At 46.3% G+C, this 21,880-nt stretch overlaps 1 protein-coding gene across 1 annotated transcript in view; it reads left to right on the top strand.

The window, feature by feature from the left end:
- The window catches only part of LOC126548218 (synaptotagmin-15-like), a 419,497-nt gene that overhangs the window by 161,902 nt on the left and 235,715 nt on the right, over positions 1 to 21,880 (top strand). The gene's annotated exons all lie outside the window — the stretch shown is intronic.

Raw genomic sequence — 21,880 nt, 5'->3', positions numbered from 1 at the left:
CTGAACATACGGGACCTGTCCTGCAGGCTTGGGAGACGAGAGGATGGCAGTTCGGCGAGAGAGAGAGAGAGAGAGAGAAAGGCAAAGGAAAGACAGGGAGGTTAACCAGAGATTATCTCCGGTTGGCTACCCTGTACTGGGGGAGGGGAAAGGGGATGCAATAGGTGAGAAAGAAAGAAGGATATAAAAAGGGAAAAAAAACCTAAGCACACACACGCACGTACACACGAACTATTTCTGTGGGCACTGTCACGCAGCCCGCAAAGGCATTCCTAGTCTTACGCAGTGTCACCGTACAGTTCGGCGAGGCTCAAATAAATCGATGCTTCTTGCAAGGCGAGAGTCAGGAGCAGCCGCAGATACAGCGTTTAGCTGTGATACTGTTGCGGCTGTTTCTGAATCAGAAGCTCTTTGAAGTCAATGGTTATAGCGGCTGCACGCAGCGATCTCAAAGCGTGTTCGTTGTTTGATCTCTAGCACCACGGCCGTTGGATAAAAAAAGCTATATTTACTTTCCGGACAGAGGGTGCGTCGTAGGAAATTCGAAGATCTCTCACGTGTATGTTTGCAGCGTGTGCGCCGCTTGGATCCTACGGTTCCCACAGCGCGTCGGATGCTCGAAGGTAGCGTCGTCGCGTGTCGGCGCCTGTCTTATCGCCGGCCGCGCTACCGCCGTGTCTACTTTTGGGGAACTCGACATGCGCGTAGTCGCCGTGTTTGCGAGTGAACTTCGCATTCTTCTGCTCCCCGAAACGTGCTCATTTTGGATCGTACCAATTGCTATGTCATCTAGTGTATGTTAAAATGACGATGGCATTTGTACACCGGCCAAGAAATAAATCGTTATGAACTTGGGCGGTCATGAAGCTAGTCTAACGCTGCAGTTTTTACAGAGAGAAAACGGCTACGAAAGTGGGGCAGTCCCGGAGATAGGCGCTTGAAAGCGCCAGCTTTAGCGACAGCACGAGGAAGTGGCACGCTGCGCACGCGCCAAGCATTTCAGAACTTACTGGCTTTCGAACGAGAGGAGCATGCGCGCGTTCGTGGCCTAATGGTTAGAGCACCGGGCTCGACGGCCGACGTTCAGTGCCACCCCATCGGTCACACATTATTTTCTTTTTATGAAAACCAGGCGAAAGAAGAACCTACCTGCCGCAAAGTGGCAGCAATGAGGTTGAAACGATTCGCATTTAATTTTTGGTATGTCTTCTATGCGAGTTATTGATACTAGACTCAACTGCTACACAACAAAAACACAACTACAAAAATCAACACAAATTACCCAATAAATTGTTTATTGAGAACACTCAACGGTAATATTGTTGTGCAAGTGTTGAGCGAACTCAACTGCTTTTGAAAATTTGTTGAAGTCTGTTGTTTCAACAATTCCCCAACAGTATATCAATGGTTAATCAACAGTCATTTTTGTACGGGAAGATACACATTTGTCCAAGCATGCAAACTGAAGTTAACGTATGCGTCTCGTATGCGGCCACGTGCCTTGCAGTAAAATACACAGCTCCTTGCCAGCGTCATAGTTAGGCCGCAGAGTATTTGAGCTTCTGCGCATTTTCCGCATTACTAAAGCTTTTTCGGGCAGGTGTACTGGGCCAACACCTCTGTCGTAAATTTCAATGCCACAATAATGCGTGACGTGTCTCAAAGTAATTAACTTAAAAGTAATCAGTGATTCATAGTTAATTAATTAGTTCATCAGGATTTGTCATACATTTACTGATTTGGGCTACCGCTCAAGTGCGTTCACGAGAAAAACATCCTTCTGGGTTCAAGAAAGATGGCCTCGTTCGCCATGTAAAACAACGTTGTAAAAATTATTTTTTGTGGTCGTGTGTGCTTCGGCATTCTCTTTATAATAGATAACACACAGATAACTTATTTTTTGCACCTATTAGAGAAACTTGGTCATATGAAAAAGAAATTAATCGACCCTTCTTTTTCACTAAGGCTGTTCGTTTGTAAAACAATCATCAGACTATCCTTTGAGCACGGTAGTGCATTTTGGGATCCCTATTCTGTTGCAAACATAGAAAAATTAGAAACAAAAATTCAACGGTTAGTAGTCCGCTATATTTTCAAGCGCTTCACACAACACGACTCACCCACGGATGCACATGGACAAACTCGAACTTCTTGCCGAAAGAAGAAAAACTGCTCGCCTAAAATTCTTATCATTGTTGTATTTTGGCAAGCTTGGAATACAACTACAGGATTACCTGGTCAAATGTTCCGGTTGAACATCGCGCCACAAAAATAGCCGTCATATCAAACCTGTGTTTTCATGAACTAGCTTATTCAAATATTGCTTCTCCCGTGAAGAATTACAGAGTTCAATTCATTACCCCAAATTTCAGCAGTGTAAGCTATCGCTGCATAATTTGTTACTGTTTCATATCGAATTTATTTTTGTGCACCCTCTCCTGCTTGGACTCATTATCCGCAGTATTGTACAAAATAAAAAAAAATCTATTGAAAAGATAATCTTGAATATTTTCCTGTGCGAGAAGGAGCATGAGCGATTATTAGCTAATCTAACAATTTTTTGAAAAGTCAGGAACTCATGTCTATTTAAATAATCGTTTCTGTCCTTTAGCCATATTGATGCCTGTAAATGGCACCTGCCACGACTTGTCACATGAAATGAATGTTTGGCAAAATACTAACAAAAAGATCATAAACGCATTTCCTCGAATAGAGCAGGGTTTTAGTTGACACTGCTTGGTGCGTGTTGATTCGCAAACTGCATTATGCAGAATAGTCCCATAGCGAGACAGGCGCAGAAAATAATGCAGCCAGGAATAAGCGCTTCTCTCCGTTTGACATTTTAGTGTTTGGTCACACATTTCAAGAGACCCAAAAGTGCAAGTGACGCGTAACCTGCTCTGCAACAGCAGAAGCAAAATACTTTGTATATCTATGCAAACGTGAGTATAAGCAAACGTTTCAGCGTGATGCTGCACTGTTACTTCTACTACGACTTTTTGCTCCGCCGGCTTGCGTACGGTGTCTACTGCTTTGCAAGTAGCCTCAGCAGCAAGCTCAACAGTGCACACGTCGCACTCTGTGCTAACAAATTAATTAGTCGCGACCACGTGCCTTGATTAATTAATTGTGGACCTTATCACTGCAGCAGGCAATATCGAAAAATACAGCTTACAACGACTTGTATGGCTCTAGGCTTCATCCAAGTCCACATTCCTTTATTAATGTGATTAAGGCGATTGTTTTAAGGACGTAAATTTAGGTTATTTTGCGCCCAGCACTCTGCAGTTCTTACAACTTTCGTAATTAATCGAGACTTCTCGAAATAAAGTATCCGTTTCCTTGACGGACGCCCGCCAGTGTATCTGTACAAAAATGCCTACTCAGTTTCTGAAAAATTTCTTCTCTATACGGCGCTTTGTCTTCCTGTATGAATTGCTTGATGTGGCACGCATGGACCTGGACGTCGCATCCTCGGATGGAGAGGACAAATATGCGCCGAATCTCATCACTTGTTCTATCTATAAAGATATATATAAGAGGTAACATTAATTTATGCCCTACACGTGTTCATTGTAGAGAGACGAAGAAACCGAAAAAACAGGGAGTGTCAACGAAAGCAGAAAACTCAATTTACTTCCCTGCAGTGTGAGTAGGGGTATACAAGTAGACAGATAAGCCAACACCTCGTATACAGTCATGTCAATAAAATGATATGAAAGAGAGAGACCACGCATATGCGCATGATCGTGGCTATAATCCAAGGGAAGGCAACATACTTCTACAACAGCGTTCACTGGAGAGAGAGAAAAAAAAAAGAAAGAGAGAGAAAGAGAGAGAGAAACGAAGAGAGAAAGATAGGGAGGTTAACCAAGGACATGCCCGGTTATCTACCCTACACTTGGGGAGGGGAAAAAGGGGCGAACCGATAAGGAGGGAAAAGAAAACATCAGCGGGTTCCTATACCACTTTCAAGAACTGATGCTGCGCGACAACTTTAAGTCACTTGCTCACCACATCACACTTCTACGATGGAATTCACCAGCGTTCAGTGGAATTACACCGCAAGGAATGCAGCTGAATAAAAAAATAAAAAAAAGCCGACCCACCGTCGTGGCGTAGTGGCTATGGCGTCGTGCTACTGAGCTCGAGGCCGCGGGATCGAATCCCGGCCGCGGCGGCCGCATTTGGATGGGGGTGAAATTAAAGAAACTCCCGTTTACCGTGGATTAGGTGCACGTTAAAGAACCCCAGGTGGTCAAAATTCATGCGGGATCCCTCACTATGGCATGCCTCATAATCAAAGCGTGGTTCTGTCAATTAAATCCCCATAATTTAATTTTATTTACAGACACAAGGTGGTGTTTAATGTGCGCAAAGCGCAGCAAGCGGTTCTCGTAATAGTACCAGGCAAACAAAATAAAAAGAACTTTCAGGCACTGAATGACAGGATAAAAATAGCGTATCGCAATGCGCTACCCCCATGAGAGGAATGCGACCGGCCTTCGCATTACTCTTCCACATTTCCCATTTACGCTATAGGTGTAGAAGGCACGGTATTATTTTCTTGATACATCTCACTTCTCATGATAGACCTCATGAAGGCTGACCTACCCTTTCAAGAACCTAAATCCCAAGCACCTATTAGAAAGTGCGTCACATTCTGAAGCCCTTCACAATGCGTATACGTGAAAGATTGGGCTATAACGGAAAGTATAGAGCGTAGAACTGGGCGCAACAGGCTGCGCGCCATGCCGCACAACTCGCCGCGCTAGCCTTCCCACACGGTTTAATAGCAATAAAGAACGTCCACGGCCGATTAAATGGCATGAATCAGCATAAATTCAATACGACGCTTTATTTCTTGACAAGTACAGCTGCCAAAGAACACACTTTAGAGATACTGGAAAGGTATACCATGTTGGGCGCCGGCGGCAGCACAAACCTTGTTAGTGTGAACCTCGGCGTCATTTCAACAAGTGAGCTGCAGAGACTGGAGCCAAAGGTTATGTCACAATCTGGAGAGAGAGCGAAAATCGGGAGACTGCTTAATTCCTGAGGGGACGCTACATATGAGGGTCGGTGGAGCACCGCGTGCGACTCGGTGAGCAAGGCCTTCGTTCAGTGCAACACTGCAGTCTGCCTGCAGACTGCACCCGCGTGGGTGCAAGCCGCACTTTGCGAAACGTCTGCGGCGCTTCCGCTCAGGCGGTCCCCTCGGGCGCCCGTAAAGCGGCTGGCGTCCGATCGACCATCAGCGTAGCGTGCGAGGATGGAGTGCTGCTTCCAGTGCAGCGCAAACAGCCCCAACAAGCGAGATTGACGCCACTCCGGGTGACGACGCAATCGCCAGAAGTGATTTCATGCTGCTGTTCTGCGCGTACTGGCAGAAGCGAAGCACATCAAAATGCGAAGAGGGGCTGGATAATATAATGATTCCTTACATCTCCGTTCACTTCTTCTCACTCGCAGTGCAAACGATAAGAGCGGCGCGGTGCACAGCTGCGCTGCCTATATATATATATATATATATAAGAATTAGAATTGTGACTATTAGGATGCGTGTGGACGTGACCGACATTACTTGTTCTTGTTCGTTATTAAGCGCAACCGCATGTGCAGTGGCGGCTAGCATTATCACAAAATCATAGCTAAAACAAACGTTCTCGACAACAATAAATTAGCGCCGCTATGACCTTTTGGCGGAGGAGGATACATCCCCAACGGTAGTAACTACGAGCAAAAGTCTAATAAATGCATGTTGAAATAAAAGGAAATGGAATATAATTTGGATTCGCATCCAAGGTGTTCATTCGCTATTATTTTTTATTTCATATTCAAAACCTGCGCCCGTAGTCACGAAGCTATAAACCAGACCGCACGCTATGCGATTCCTATAAGAACAGGTGCCAGTCAATCGGGATAGCAAACGTAATACGAGGGCGAATCAGAAAGTATTTACCCCTATTTTATTTTAGCCAAATTACGGCTGTAAATGCGAAGTCAACAATTTCCATTCCCAGCGGTGGACCTTTCTTGGACCAGCCCCGCTTTATCTGCCGGTAACTCCGCGGCACGGCGCGGCTGTCAGTTGTTGAAGATGGCGGTTGTGCTTCACACGTCGACAGCGCACGAGCGACGAAGTGGGATTCGTTTTCTGTGGAGCAAGGGACGAACGCCCATCGAAATCCACAGGGAAATGCAGCCCACGGAGGAGGAACGGTGTCTCGCTTTGAGAAGTGCGAGTTCCTGGCAGGACAATGATTCACGTGCAACGATGGAGCCAAGTCAGCAGTCCGAGGGCTGTTCCACAGTCAGCCGGAGGAATTCTGCTACAGGGACATCTAAAATTTAGTGCTGCAATGGGACAAATGTCTGAATCGGTGTGGGGACTATGTGGAAAAACAGTGTAAGGTATGTAAAATACTACGTGTCTTTGTAATTACCAGTATTTGCCTTATTTTGGCTTATAAAAAATAGGGCCAAAGACTTTCTGGTTCGCCCACGTATTAGCAACGGTGGCGGGCCAGTGGCAGTTTTCTACGGAGGAAAAATACAAAGAACCTAATGAACTCCAGTTCCTTTTGTTTCTGGTAAATAAAATAAAAATTGATTGATTGATTGATTGATTGATTGATTGATTGATTGATTGATTGATTGATTGATTGATTGATTGATTGATTGATTGATTGATTGATTGATTGATTGATTGATTGATTGATTGATTGAACTCGGCCCAGGTAATTTCGAGTTTCGCAGGCGAAAACGGCTAAAGTTGTTGCAGAACCAATGCCTCAGTATTAGTATGAATCATTCAATTGTTCAAGCAGCTGTCGGTATCTAGCTCATCAGCAAAAGGACGCATTTGCCCAAACCCGCGAAGCTCTACAATCCAGCTGTAAGCCTTGGTTTTCCCTTCTGTCCAAACAATCTCGCTCTTTCCATGCCAGCAAACATGGCGCGGGTTTACATTTCATCGCCCAACTGTCCCCAAAGCAAAGGATGGAATTCAGAGCACGTCTTCAGGCCAGATCCCTGAAACAGCAAACAAATGTCAACGAAAAAATGAAAGAGAAAAACCCAAGATATTTGGGAGCACAGGAGCATCACAAGCATCACACCCCGAGTTGCTTCGGTATAAATTACTGCCCACCCCCAGGTTTTTATATCCGTCGTCGGAATTAGAACGCACACACGTCAACACTCAGAATTCTGTTTTGCATAAATAAGGACTCACCGGGAAGCAATATTTACAGTTTTAGGATTTAACGGTAGCCTCTATTTAACGCAAACAGCGTTTCGGGAATCACGGACACTTAAGCTATACGTGTGTGGCTGTTCTTCTTTTCTTCTTTTTTCCGTGATGCGGGTGGCTAATGCCTATGCGTGCAGTTCTGTGTAGAACTTCACGCCTTCATCTCAACAGTTATTGACGCAAGGTGAGGAGAAAAAGTGATAAAAACCTCGTAGTAAATTGTGCCCGTGTCTTGCACCTTTCTTTTTGCACGTTGTTCTCCATATTAAAAAAAATAACAGTTTTTCTCAGCTTTATAACAACGGCTTTCTCTCAAGCACAACTGGTAAGAGTTATACACAGGCGCTTAAAATATTAAGCTGCGTATTGAACAACACGATCTACTTATACTCTTTATTCGCGGACACGCCTAACGCCGTCATTTTTGAAAAAGAAAACAAGAAACAGTAATAAATACGGGCGCGAGTAGTCGCTGTTGCTGCTGCTCCATAGAAGAGAAACAAACAAACAAACAAACAAACAAACAAACAAACAAACAAAAGGTATACGAGGTGTGCCGGTTTGACGCAACAAGCTCGGGGAAGTTCAGCCACAACGCAGCGAGTGATGGACGGGCCACGATGCGTCGAGAATTGCGGATGCCGCAGCCCGTGCTGCCCGCATTTCGTCGGCGGGGAAGAGAGAGGCTCTTTGTGGCGGCACGCTACCGGCAACATTCGTTCGTGTCTTCTTTGCCACCTTCTTATCGAACGCGCGTTCGTCGCCGGGGAAAGGCGCAAGGTTTCGATAGACGGAGCGCGGGGGGAGATGAGGGGCGGGGGGGGGGGCACTAGTACGTGCGCACGCACGAGTGCACGTATACGCGCGTGCGTGCACGACACGCCCTAACTTGCCTGCCAGCTATGCCGAACGCTGGCGCCTCGCGCCATGCACCTCTCGGGCGAGCTTCTCCGCATATGGTATATACGCAGCATATGTACTTCACCGAACCCCACATACGTGTTGCGCAGCAATCGACGTCTGTAAAAAGAAAAAAAAAGAAAGAAAGAACTAAAAGGGCTCTAAACTCTAGCGATGTAATTCGAAATTCGTGTTTCCTACTTATTTACGTTGAGACGGAGTATATTTTTTTCTGCCTTCATGCCGCTTGGCAGCTTTCAGCAGCGTTGCCTTTGAGTCGACGCTGGCTTTAAAATTTCAGTATGTTGTTTAGGTTGTACGGGCATAAAAGCGTATCTTTTCTTCGAGCATCAAAGAAGATGAATGGAAAGCAATGAGAGACAGAGAAGGCGCAACAAGCGACGTTTAGTCTCCGAGGACGCGTCAGTCCAACTGGTTAGCGATTATATACCGTGTTCTTCGGGTTTAAGCCGGTATAGAGGCATCTCGAAACAAACAATCGCGCTACACCTTCATTAAACTGTGATCTGCGAATGAGATCGACCCACAGGATTGCAAGCACCGAGCAACCGTCCACGTTGGGGAAAAATTGGCTCTTACGGACTTCGGGCCTGCGTGTGGTGCTGCAGCGGCCGTGGCATTATCGAGCGTAATGAGCGCGCCGCGGGATGCCTGTCACAGGCTAGCGAGCACATTTTGTACGCTACATCTACGGCTCGTGGCTCGCAGTTTGTATCGTTTAGAAAACAACAAATGATTGTTTTCGGGCTTTATTTATAAGCAATCAGATATGTTGTACAAAAAAAAAACGACATATTCCTTAAACACTGGGCAGTTTCGCCCAAGGGGCGAAGTATTGGCAGCGATAGCAAGCTTCTCCAGCGCGCGAACTATGCGCGAGTGCGACGTGTTGGCGCGACGCGGCGGGCAAGGGAAATATGTTTTGTGTGTACTGTTTTGTGAGTCGTCTTTTCTAGGTTTGCCTGAGATGACTTTGTGTTCCAATGCGGTTTACATTGTTGCTCTTGTGAATTGTTTTTAGCGCATTTACGTCACCTGACTGTCAGACATTTTCATTCTTGTTACCTTTCCTTTACTTAATAATAATAATAATAATAATAATAATAATAATAATAATAATAATAATTTAATCTCCTAAATATCATGTCCTTGAAGAAAGGCAGGTGTGCATGCAAGCAAAAACATCATTCAATCCGTTTCCTCGTGTCACAGAACTAAGGTGTTCTGAGAAAGCTATAGAACACATGAGATTTAGCGGTGTAGAGCCAGGGATATTTCTTCGCTAATTCTTTCATTATGATTGGTTGTGTCTCATGCGCTTCAATTTGGAGTTGAGGGTTCGACGTCCTTTACCTAAAGTTTATATCCGTGATATAAACTCTTGGAGAATAACTGGGGGCTTTTTTTTTCAGAAGCCCGGTTCCTGAGCGTCGTTACTGAGGTTGTCGGTGCCTCTGAGCTGCGCTGGCGTACAAGTAAACATTTCACTGAGTTGTTACAAATATTGTGCGTTACGCATGCACCTATTTGGGGCTTTGAAAAATTAGGCACACAAATTCATCAAGAGAGAGAGAGAGAGAGAGAGCAAGGACAGGAAAGGTAGGGAGGTCTTTGCTCTCGCATCATTGTTGCTGCCTGCTCATTCGGGTTAGCTCTCGCTGTTATATGAATTAATCACAAAGTTCTTGAAAGCGCTTATGAGCCTGGTCCCTGCAAACGCGGTCGGCGTTTCTGATCATGCAGCACGTTTACTACGGTTTTATTACGCACGCAGCGAATTTTGACTAACCGCGGCGCCTTGGTTGTCGCGAGTTGGCAGTTGTGATTGGGCAGCGCCTGCATCCAGTCTCATCAGGGAGTATCCTTACAAGAGAGCTGCATTTTGTACTCCTTGGGTCTCGCTATTTCCATTCCATTAGGATACGACGCTTCCACTGCGCAAAGCTTTACATTTTCTCTATTGATGTGGAGTGCATAATGTATCATCGTCTTGAATACCGTGTGTCCCAGCTAACGTTAGCCAACCTGTCCGAGGAAAAAAAAAAAGATTTAAAGAACATTGTGCAAGATAGAATTATCAAGCCTACAGTGCTCAGTCGTCAGACTTCTGAAGATCGAACATCGTAGGTATTAAGGTTGTATTCTGCACTATGTATTTTAAATAACTTTTTTTGTTGAATAACTTGACTAACGTTAGCTGGGACATAAATTACTTTCTGATCTTTTTAACCCAGACTCATTTGAATTCAGCACGTTTACCTTGACGCTATTATGTAGAAAAAAAAATCGATCCGAAACTGCGAGTACATTACTGTATGACAACTGCTGGCGGAAGAAATATACACGGAATACGTAGTATTATTATAAAATTCTAACATGCAGTTATTACAGTTGAATATATTGAGTTACGCACAAGCGCACAATAACGTTTAGTCCTTCTATTATCGTCTTTGTGTGAGATAAACACATTGCGTTCGGTGTTTAGCAGCTTCTTGCTTCACCAGGCTGCTAGCGAGCATATTTCTCCTGTCCTGTTTCACGCTGTTTGAAAGACTCGAGCTTATGACGTCAATGGCGCATTGTCGCCACTCATCGACCGCTTGCCCTGCTTCGTGGCGGCACCGTGTTGTGCGGCCCTGGAAGGGGCGTTTGCTTTCAATTGACTTTCAATGAACACTTTTCTGAGTCTCTTATTACTAGTATACAAAGGATAGCTTGCTAGGCGTTGGCGTTTGTGCTCTCAACAAACAACCATTGACGGACGGTAAATGCGGCAAAGTAGTTCCAAAGCTTTTCGATGTTTGGACTGAATCCTTTGCAGTACAATTGCGTGTTTTCTAAATTCACAAATGTGCCAGTCTATGATTTTTATCCAGCCATCTTACCGATTCATTCTGCACCCGTTGTCTCAGACTGTTCGTGTTAGCTTCATTGCATCAATAATATAATGCCTTGACAGCGTACGTTCTCTCAGCTTTTGTAGGACGACATCGTTTCCTGAATTACTCCACTCCTGGGCAACACCAGCTATGTATATGACCCACACGTAAATATATGCTATGTAACCTGGTGTATGGTAAAATGAAGAAAAGGCGACTGCACACAGAAAGCATTGCAGAAGAAAATTCAGGGGGACGGCGGTTGCCGCTCTTTAATGCGACCTCTTTCCTCAGAAAAATCACCACGGGCATTAGGAATTGTTCGTTGGAGGTGCGCAATAGTGGAAATGACCATTCTGATTTACGATCGGTCAGCATTTCTCAGGAGGGATGCCAGAATTTCGTTCTATATTTAGATTTTGTTGAAAATGTACCGTCATGTGCAAAAGTAACCCAACTGCCCTAACCACTCTTTCGATTGCGCATATTTATCACCCTATGTTCATGGAGAAGGTGGAGAATTGATGGATAAAGGTGCCAGGTTATGGGTGTCAGGGTATTAACAAAAATGAGATCCCAAACACTTCTTCCTCTATGTCAAGATAACATCTGTCTGTCTGTCTGTCTGTCTGTCTGTCTGTCTGTCTGTCTGTCTGTCTAGCTTGTCAGGCGACGTCACGAAAACAATGATAGCTTCCCATATGATATGACGTCACACATTGATTATGCATGATTGGACCGAACAAAAGAAAAATGGTTATTTCTCATTCGACGCCTTTTCGCCATTAGCCATCGGCTATCCGTCAAAAGATTTCGGGCTGCACCCACTTCACCTGCCTGTCACACGATATCACAAAACCGCGAAAATTCACCGCGTCAAAGTGACGTGTACGCGTTAAAGATTCACTAATATGCCGAAAAAAAAACGGATTTTTTTTCTGAATAGCCGTAGGCTGCCCCGTTCCGAAAGGAATAAAAGATGGCTGCCGCCGATCGCTCAGGCACTGGCTCCTCACACCAGCCGGAGAGCATGGCTTTATTTGCGTATAATAAATCTTTCTGCGTGGACGTGTAACGTTTTTGAGCACTTTCTAAATGTTTACGACCTCGCTATGCCAACTCTTCCTTGCTGAGGATCCGTTTTAGCGGCTTTCTTGACCCTCCGTTGCACGCCGCCGCGATTTTCGACCAGCCACAGCAAGCTAAGTAAGGGAAATTGGACCAATCGCAGACGCCGGCACTACCTTCTTCATCCATTTATCTATGTTCAATGCGCTGTCTCGACCCCATAGAAAGCTTCTCCACTTGAGCGTGCTCCTCGCCTCCTGGCAGCCATTTACAAACGAAAAAAACCTCTCAAGGTGGGCAATGTCATTCGTTTTGAAAGCAAAGAAAAGTGACCTACTACAAACTAGAGGGCGTCTGATTGGGCTGTTGAGGCAACACCGAGGGTCACCACCCGATTATTGCATCAGCGGCTACGCAGATTTGCCGTCAGGAGATTGCAATAAAAACATATTGGAATAGTTTTACGTTATAGGGCCCCTGATTGCAGAGTTGGAATAGAAAAGTTTGGAATACCTTTACATTATAGCGCTTCTGGTTTCGACTTGTTTCCGACGAAGGGGGTTGCGTTACGTGTAAACGCTATCGCATAAAGTTATCGTAATGCGTTAAGAAATGCGATACACTATGGCACATTCAAGTAAACGTAGTTGTCGACCGGACGCATGTACACCACTTTGTCTAGAGCTGAGAACCAAACCTAGAGGCCGCCCTTTGCCGCCAATTTCTACAGACAGTGGGACAAGTTCCGGTTTTACCGCTGAAGCGTTTTTTGTAGAGGCCTCCCACAGATTGACATCGTTGCCAGACATGGGCGGTAGCTAGTCTGCCTAGGACTACTCACTTCAGGCTCAACGGGTAGCCGTTTCTAAACCGTCTGCCCTTTCACGAAAAGTAAATGGTGTTGTAGACTTTCGCTACGCTTTATTTCACCTCGGCACCATAGTTAGGGCATCATTTGGCTGGTCTTTATGACATTGGTTCTCGATGTAGAGGGATTAAAGCCTTGCTTATGGTTACACAGATGCAGCTCGCGATGTCACTGCAACGGAACGATGACGCCATCTATCACCACTACGGAAAAATACTGCGAAGCGCACCGCGAAGGGACAGACTGCGCCACCGTTTTGTTGCAGAGAAATTGGCATCTTTTGAGCTGTGTCGAGGCATACGTCACGCACTTGTGATTGCCTTGGATTGGCTTTGCTTCAGGCAGCATACTCCAGCGTATATGCTCCCCTTGCTTCTGCATCAACGCTCGGACTCGTCAAATCAATTTTATGATTATTTAATCAGTCCTTATTAACGGATCATACGTACGTGAGCTTCTTGTAGCTAATTTTCATTTTATGCTTCAGGGACGTGCGTGACAATCCGGCATGCCTCCGTCAGGAGCGATGTATGAGCCAAGAATTCAACGGAGTTCGCAGCTTCTAGGGCAACTGCTGCTGTCGGGGCGCGAGTTCATCATCCTCAGTGCCCCTCGCCGCAGGATACGGGTAGAAGGATGCCACGTTTGGCTCGAAATCTGGTGGTAGGCGGAAGCTATGAGTGCCTGGATGTGTCACTTGCGCGTGCAGGCTGAGCTCTTCCCGAACTATTTGTCGGATCGTTGATGCCAGATCGAGGGGCTGGTTGCTGTCCAAGCTTGCAACTGTCGTCACATTGGCTAGCCTGCCAAACTTCGGCGTGATGCGCCTCGTCTTCAGTTGCTCGAAAGTATGACAGTGCCGAATGATGTCAGCGACGGAAGCCAGGTTGTCTTTTGCGATGAGGAAATTATAAACATTTTCGGCAATTCCTTTCAGGATTACCGGCTCAATGTAGGTCGTGCAGGTTTCGCCTGGTACTTGCGCACGTTGCAGTAGCGCCTGTTCTGCCCTTTTCTTTTCCGTCGCGGAGTCGCCGAATCGCTCTTTGATTTCGGAAACAAAGCTTCCCCATGTTGTGAACGTTTCCTCGTGATTGTCGAACCACAACAACGCAGTATCCGTTAGAAAGAAAGAACACGACGTTTGAAAGCTGAGAAGCGCTGTTCCACTTGTTGGCGGCACTCACCCGGTGAGAATGGATGAGCCATTCCTCGACGTCTTCGTCCGATCTTCCGGCGAAGGGACGCGCATCTCTCAGTTGTAGAACGGAACTTGTTGGCGCAGCTGTTAGAATGGGCCGTTGTTCGTCCACGTCGTGGGTCATATTCAACTCCGGTAGATTCGGTGGGAGTCCAGCAAGGCGACGGCTCCGTCGAAGAACTTCTGCTTCAGCTTTCGTCTTCGGGTGTCGATTACCCCGCACCTTCACCACAACTGTTACGAAGTGTTGCGAAAAAATAGTTTTATTTACAGGAGATGGGCGATGATCGTAGCGTGATAGTAGCGGAGCTCGGCCTCTCAAACTCCTCGTTCTCTTCGTCTTCTCTTTTTTCTTCTTGTCCGTGCCTTTCGTATCTGTTACATTACTTTGGTTTAGTACTGAAAATAGAACAAAAGAATGTTGTTCTCAGCTCTGGCTACGTGGTGAAAGTCGTTTGAACCAGCAACTCGCATGATGCCTTGCGTCACTGGTTTTAATTTCTGTGCGAACACAAAGGAACTATGTCAGCACAGTAGGTACACGTGTAAAGCAGTATCTTGCCTTGAAACAACGCAATACAAACTGGCTGTAAGTGCATGAAACTAAGCATTGCTATTTTCTCGCTGTAGCTTAATGGGCTTCAAAGGAAACACATGCAGCTTATTCGGAGAAAAAAAAACACCTGATCCTGAGGCAGTCCTCACCGGTCCGCGGGGCACTCGTTCAGTCAGCCTAGCTAACTAGGAAGTTATAACTTTAGATTTGAGGTAGACTAATCGGGAGCTCTATGCTCCGGATATATGAAATGTGATTAACCGAATGAGTGTCGTGGGAATCTGCAAAATGGTGATTGAGTGCAGTGGCATGGAAACATAATTTCACCCACCATGAAAGCGCGAGCGAGCATGAAGCCTGTGCAGACGCCACTTGTTGCCTACTCTGCCACTGAAAATGCAAATGTACTTTTTTTTTGTTTTCATTTTGTTATTCCACTCTGTCATGAAGTTAGCATTCACCACACACTCACACACACACACACACACACACACACACACACACACACACACACACACACACACACACACACACACACACACACACACACGCACAGATATATATATATATATATATATATATATATATATATATATATATATATATATATATACATATATCTATATATCAACTTAATAATAAGAGGTACACATTGAAGGGCGTACAGGCCTACGCCCCTACATCCAGCCATGATGACCAGGAAGTCGAAAGCTTCTATGAAGACGTCGAATCGGCGATGGGTAAAGCAAAACAAAATACACTATACTGACGGGCGACTTCAATGCCAGGGTAGGCAAGAAGCAGGCTGGAGACAAGTCAGTGGGGGAATATGACATAGGTTCTAGGAATAGCAGGGGAAAGTTACTAGTAGAGTTTTCAGAACGGAATAATATGCGGATAATGAATACCTTCTTCCGCAAGCGGGATAGCCGAAAGTGGACGTGAAGGAGCCCGAATGGCGAGACTAGAAATGAAATAGACTTCATATTCTGCGCTAACCCTGGCATCATACAAGATGTGGAGGTGCTCGGCAAGGTGCGCTGCAGTGACCATAGGATGGTAAGAACTGGAATTAGCCTAGACTTGAGGAAGGAACGGAAGAAACTGGTACATAGAAGCCGATCAGTGAGTTAGCGGTAAGAGAGAAAATAGAGGAATTCCGGATCGAGCTACAGAACAGATATTCGGCTGTAACTCAGGAAGAGGATCTTAGTGTTGAAGCAATGAACGACGATCTTATGGCCATCATTAAGGAGTGTGCAATAGAAGGCGGTGATAACTTCGTTAGACAGGGTATCAGTAAGCTATCGCAGGAGACGAAAGATCTGATTAAGAAACGCCAATGTATGAAAGCCTCTAACCCTACAGCTAGAATAGGACTGACAGAACTTTCAAAGTTAATCAACATGCTCTCAGAAAGGGAGGAAGCCTAAAAGCAGTGAAGAAGAAATTAGGAATATGCAAGAATCCGGTGTATGCGTTAAGAGACAAAGCCGGCTATATCATTACTAATATGGATAAGATAGTTCAAGTGGCTGAGGAGTTCTATAGGGATTTGTACAGTACCTTTGGCACCCACGACGATAATGGAAGAGAGAATAGTCTAGAGGAATTTGACATCCCACAAGTAACGCCGGAAGAAGTAAAGAAAGCCTTGGGAGCTATGCAAAGGGGGAAGGTAGCTGGGGAGGATCAGGTAACAGCAGATTTGTTGAAGGATGGTGGGCAGATTGTCCTAGAAAGACTGGCCACCCTATATACACAATGCCTCATGACCTCGAACGTACCGGAATATTGGAAGAACGCTAACATAATCCTAATCCATAAGAAAAGGGACGCCAAAGACTTGAAAAATTATAGACCGATCAGCTTACTGTCCGTTGCCTACAAAGTATTTACTAAGGTGATCGCAAATAGAATCAGGAACACCTTAGACTTCTGTCAAGCAAAGGACCAGGCAGGATTCCGTAAAGGCTACTCAACAATAGACCATATTCACACTATCAATCAGGTGATAGAAAAATGTGCAGAATAGAACCAACCCTTATATATAGCCTTCATTGATTACGAAAAAGCGTTTCAGTCGAAACCTCAGCAGTCATGGAGGCATTACGGAATCAGGGTGTAGACGAGCCATATGTAAAAATACTGGAAGATATCTATAGCGGCTCCACAGCCACCGTAGTCCTCCATAAAGAAAGCAACAAAATCCCAATAAAGAAAGGCGTCAGGCAGGTATATACGATCTCTCCAATGCTATTCACAGGTGTTTACAGGAGGTATTCAGAGACCTGGAGTGGGAAGAATTGGGGATAAGAGTTAATGAAGAATACCTTAGTAACTTGCGATTCGCTGATGATATTGCGTTGCTTAATAACTCAGGGGGCCAACTGCAATGCATGCTCACTGACCTGGAGAGGCAAAGCCGAAGGGTGGGTATAAGAATTAATTTGCAGAAAACTAAAGTAATGTTTTATAGTCTCGGAAGAGAACAGCAGTTTACGATAGGTAGCGAGGCACTGGAAATGGTAAGAGAATACATCTACTTAGGCCAGGTGGTGACCGCGGATCCGGATCATAAGACTGAAATAATCAGAAGAATAAGAATGGGCTGGGGTGTGTTTGGCAGGCATTCTCAGATCATGAACAGCAGGTTGCAATTAACCCTCAAGAAAAAAGTGTATAACAGCTGTGTCTTACCAGTACGCACCTACGGGGCAGAAACCTGGAGGCTTACGAAAAGGGTTCTACTTAAATTGAGGACGATGCAACGAGCTATGGAAACAAGAATGATGGGTGTAATGTTAAGGGATAAGAAAAGAGCAGATTGGGTGAGGGAACAAACGCGAGTAAATGGCATCTTAGTTGAAATCAAGAAAAAGAAATGGGCAAGGGCAGGACATGTCATGAGGAGGGAAGATAACCGATGGCCATTAAGGGTTACGGACTGGATTCCACGAGAAGGGAAGCGTAGCAGGGGGCGGCAGAAAGTTAGGTGGGCATATGAGAACAAGAAGTTTGCAGGGACAACATGGCCACAATTAGCCCATGACCGGGGTAGTTGGAGAAGCATGAGAGGCCTTTGCCCTGCAGTGGGCGCAACCAGGCTGATATATATATATATATATATATATATATAGTCACGCGCTAAGGCACGAGTAAGGAACAATACCAGCAGCCAGACACGAAGGGGTGGTTCTCCAGCTGGCGCGGGATCGTTGACTTCGTCGTCTTCTTCGCCGTTTTTCCTGGGCACGCAATGATGACCGTTTGCTGGCTCAAAACACCAGGTGGCATTGTTCCCCCTCCCAATGAAGCATCAACTCGATGCTCAAACACAAGACGTACACGGATAGTATACAAATTAGGTAAGACAAAAAAAAAGGAAACGCGCTAGCACACATACGGACGTGCACACGAGGCAAAAAAATTTGTTCTGGGGTCGGGAACAAAAAAAAAAGTTGCGCAGTTCTACGGAGGCCGACGCGACGACAGCAAAAAAAAAAAGAAAGTTTGTTTCAGCAGTACACTTAACCTCACTGTGTAAAATACGGCTTGAGGTGGACGACATGTACAGTCTACGCGTGGTAAACGGCGCTTGGGCGATGGTAGGTCTCCGTCTGGAATCACTTCATAGTTCACGTCGCTTACACGCCTTAGTACTGTGTATGGTCCGAAGTTCTTGCTCAGGAGTTTCTTGCTGAGGCCTCGCCATCTAATGGGGGTCCAAACCCACACTTGGTCACCATGCTCATAAGTAACTTGTCGATGGTGGAGATAGTACCTTATTGCATCTGTACACTGCTGCTGTCTTATGTGCACACGGGCCAGTTGATGTGCTTCCTCGGCGCGCTGAATGTACTCCTCTACGTCAGGAGCTAACTGGTCGAACTGATCGATGTCTTCATACGGAATCATGGCGTCTAGCATAGTTTGAACATCTCGACCTTAAACGAGGCGAAACGGCGTGAATCGTATAGTTTCCTGTGTGGCAGTGTTGTACGCAAACGTTACGTACGGCAGGATTTCGTCCCATGTTTTATGCGGCACATCTACGTACATAGAGATCATGTCTGCGAGTGTTTTGTTTAGTCTTTCTGTCAAGCCGTTAGTCTGAGAGTGGTATGCAGTGGCCTTTCGATGGCTCGTGTAACTCAACTTGATGTCGTCCAGAAGCTTCGCCGTACATGCCATGCCTAGGTCAGTGATGATGGATGACGGTGCGCCATACTGAAGCACAATGTGATGCATAAAAACTAGGTAACTTCAGATGCTGTCCCGCGTGGTAGTACCTTCGTCTCAGCGTAACGCGTGAGTTAATCAGTTGCGACAATGATCCACTTGTTGACGGAGGAAGACAATGGAAATTGTCCAAGAAGGTCCATTCCAACTTGATCAAACGGCGTACGCGGAGGGTCGATGAGTGGTAGAAGGCCTGCAGGCTTGAAGGATGGTGACTTGCGGCGCTGGCATTTACGGCATCCTTTCACGTAGCGTTTGACGCAAGCTGTCAGTCTAGGTCAGTAGTACAGTTGTCGTACCCTGTCCAGAGTCCTTGAGTAGCTCAAGTGACCAGTTGTCGGCTCGTCGTGGCAGGCTAATGGGATGTCGTGGCGAAGGGCTTGAGGCACTATTAGAAGATGTGGTTTGTCGCCGGCACCTTGTGCTTCTTTTGTATAGGATGCCCCCTCGTAGGCAAAATGACGACAACCGTCGCGAAAAAGGGCGAGGAATGGACGCGATGCCGCCTTCTAAATGATCAATGATGGGCCTTAACTCAGCGTCCGATCGCTGTTTAGCGAGAAGATCCGGCGCGCTGAGGGCTCCCAGGAAGGCGCTGTCGTCTTCTTCGTCAGGATTTTGAGATTCAACAGGTGCTCGTGATAGCCTGTCAGCACCTTTAGGTTTTCTGTCTGACTTGTATACGATGGTGATGTTAAATTCCTGCAGTCGCAGACTCCAACGTGCCAATCGTTCAGAAGGGTCTCGGAGGTTGGTTAACCAGCACAAAGCGTGATGAGCAGTCACAACTTTAAATTACCGCCCGTAGAGATGCGGCCTAAACTTTGTAGTAGCCCAAATAACCGCAAGGCACTCCTTCTATGTGGTGGAATAATTGGACTCGGCGTGTGACAGAGTGCGGCTCGTGTAGGCGATAACTCGTTCAGTTCCGTTTTGGCGTTGCACCAGGATAGCTCTGAGACCGATATTGCTGGCGTCAGTGCGTACTTCTGTGTCAGCATCCTCCTCAAAATGACCGAGCATGGGAGAAGACAATCGACTTTGTAGCTCCGCAAAGGCGGTCTGTTCTTCTTCAGTCCAGAGGAATGGCGCGTCGTCACGCGTAAGGCAACATAGCGGCTCTGCAATCTTCCAAAAATTTTCAATGAAGCGTCGATAATATGCACACAAGCCCAAAAATTGTCGGACACTTTTCTTGTCAGTTGGAGCGGGAAAAGAAGCTAGGGCAGCAGTCTTCTCGGTATCGGGCAGAACACCTTCCGCACTCACGACGTGACCAAGGAACTTCAGTTCCTCGTAGCCGAAATGACATTTCTCTGGCTTGAGTGTAAGGTCAGCCGATCGAATGGTTTCGAGTACATTCCGAAGGCGTCGAAGGTGCTCGTCAAAAGTTTCCGAAAAGACAACGACATCATCGAGATAGACGAGGCAGCTTTTCCATTTGAGGTCAGCGAGAACGGTATCCGTCATTCGCTGGAATGTGGCTGGAGCGGAACAGAGGCCGAAAGGGAGTACTCTAAATTCGTAAAGGCCGTCCGGAGTAACGAAAGCAGTTTTCTCGCGGTCCCGCTCATCTACTTCAATTTGACAGTAGTGAGTTTTCAGATCGATAGAGAAGAAATGCTTCGCGCGCCTCAGCGTGAGAATCGTCGACACGAGGCAAGCGGTACATGTCTTTCTTTGTGACGTTGTTTAGCTTTCAGTAGTCAACACAAAACTGAAGCGTGCCATCTTTCTCTTTAACAAGAACGACTGGCGATCACCAGGGACTGCATGAAGACTGCATCACGTCGTCTTGAAGCATTTCCTTCACCTGCGTTTGAATCGCATGTCCTTCGGTCGGAGAAACACGGTAAGGCTGTTGCCGTATGGGGGGCACGTCGTTATAGGTGATGATACGGTGTTTCGTAATCGATGTTTGACGTATCTTCGACGACCGTGCAACTTAAGCATGAGCGGAACTCTAGCAACAGCTCGCGCAGGTGTTGTTTGTTCTCTTCAGGAAGCGTTGGACTAATGTCGACGTTGCGTAGAGGTGCTTCAGCAGTGCCGATTGCCTCAGAAACAAAACACTCAGCGACATCAACGATCGGGTCGGCGTAGGCGATGACAGTACCAGGAAAGAGGTGCCGGTGTTCGTAGCTGAAGTTCGTGACAAGAATCTCACAGTGGCCATCATGTAGATCAAGAAGGCTTTTTGCGATGCAAACACCTTGAGAAAGCAGGAGAGAGCGATTGCTTTCTGCGACCGCTTCACCATGTAAAAGTCTGTCACATGCCGCTTGAGCCACGACACTTGCACGCGGTGCTAACGTGACAGCGTCGTCGATGACACGAAGAGATGCTCGAGGGTGGATGGTGTTGGTCGTCGCTGCGGCGTTCTTTGTCGAGAAAGTGACGAGGCGTTGTCGAATGTCGATGACAGCTCCGTGCTCACTGAGAAAGACCATGCCGATGATTAGGTCTCGAGAACACTGAGGGAGAACGCTCAAGCTGGCAACAAACGTAGAGCCGCGAATCTGTATTTGTGCCGTGCACATGCCGAGTGGTGTGACGATGTGCCCGCCAGCTGTACGAACTGGCGTTTGATTGAACTGGCGTCAATTTCTACAGAAAGCTGGACAGTTGTTCGCTGATTATAGAATAATCCGCTCCAGTGTCCACTAAAGCAGTCAATTCACGACCGTCGAGCAGTACAGGAATATCTAAGGAAATTCTTCTTCCGTAATCAGCAGGTACTGTCGTCGTCGATGTATCGTCGGTTTGCGTACGCGTCAGTAGGGGTCCTTGAGCACGTCCAGACTGAGCGGCCTCGCCCCCAAAGGTCGTTGTGGTTAGTTTTCCCGTCGTGGGCTGGGCGACCGACCCTGCACCACGCTTGAATACGTAC

The sequence above is a fragment of the Dermacentor andersoni genome, chromosome 1 (genome assembly GCF_023375885.2).
Source record: "Dermacentor andersoni chromosome 1, qqDerAnde1_hic_scaffold, whole genome shotgun sequence".
In the NCBI taxonomy this organism is placed as follows: Eukaryota; Metazoa; Arthropoda; class Arachnida; order Ixodida; family Ixodidae; genus Dermacentor; species Dermacentor andersoni.
This window is presented reverse-complemented; position numbering and strand designations above follow the sequence as displayed.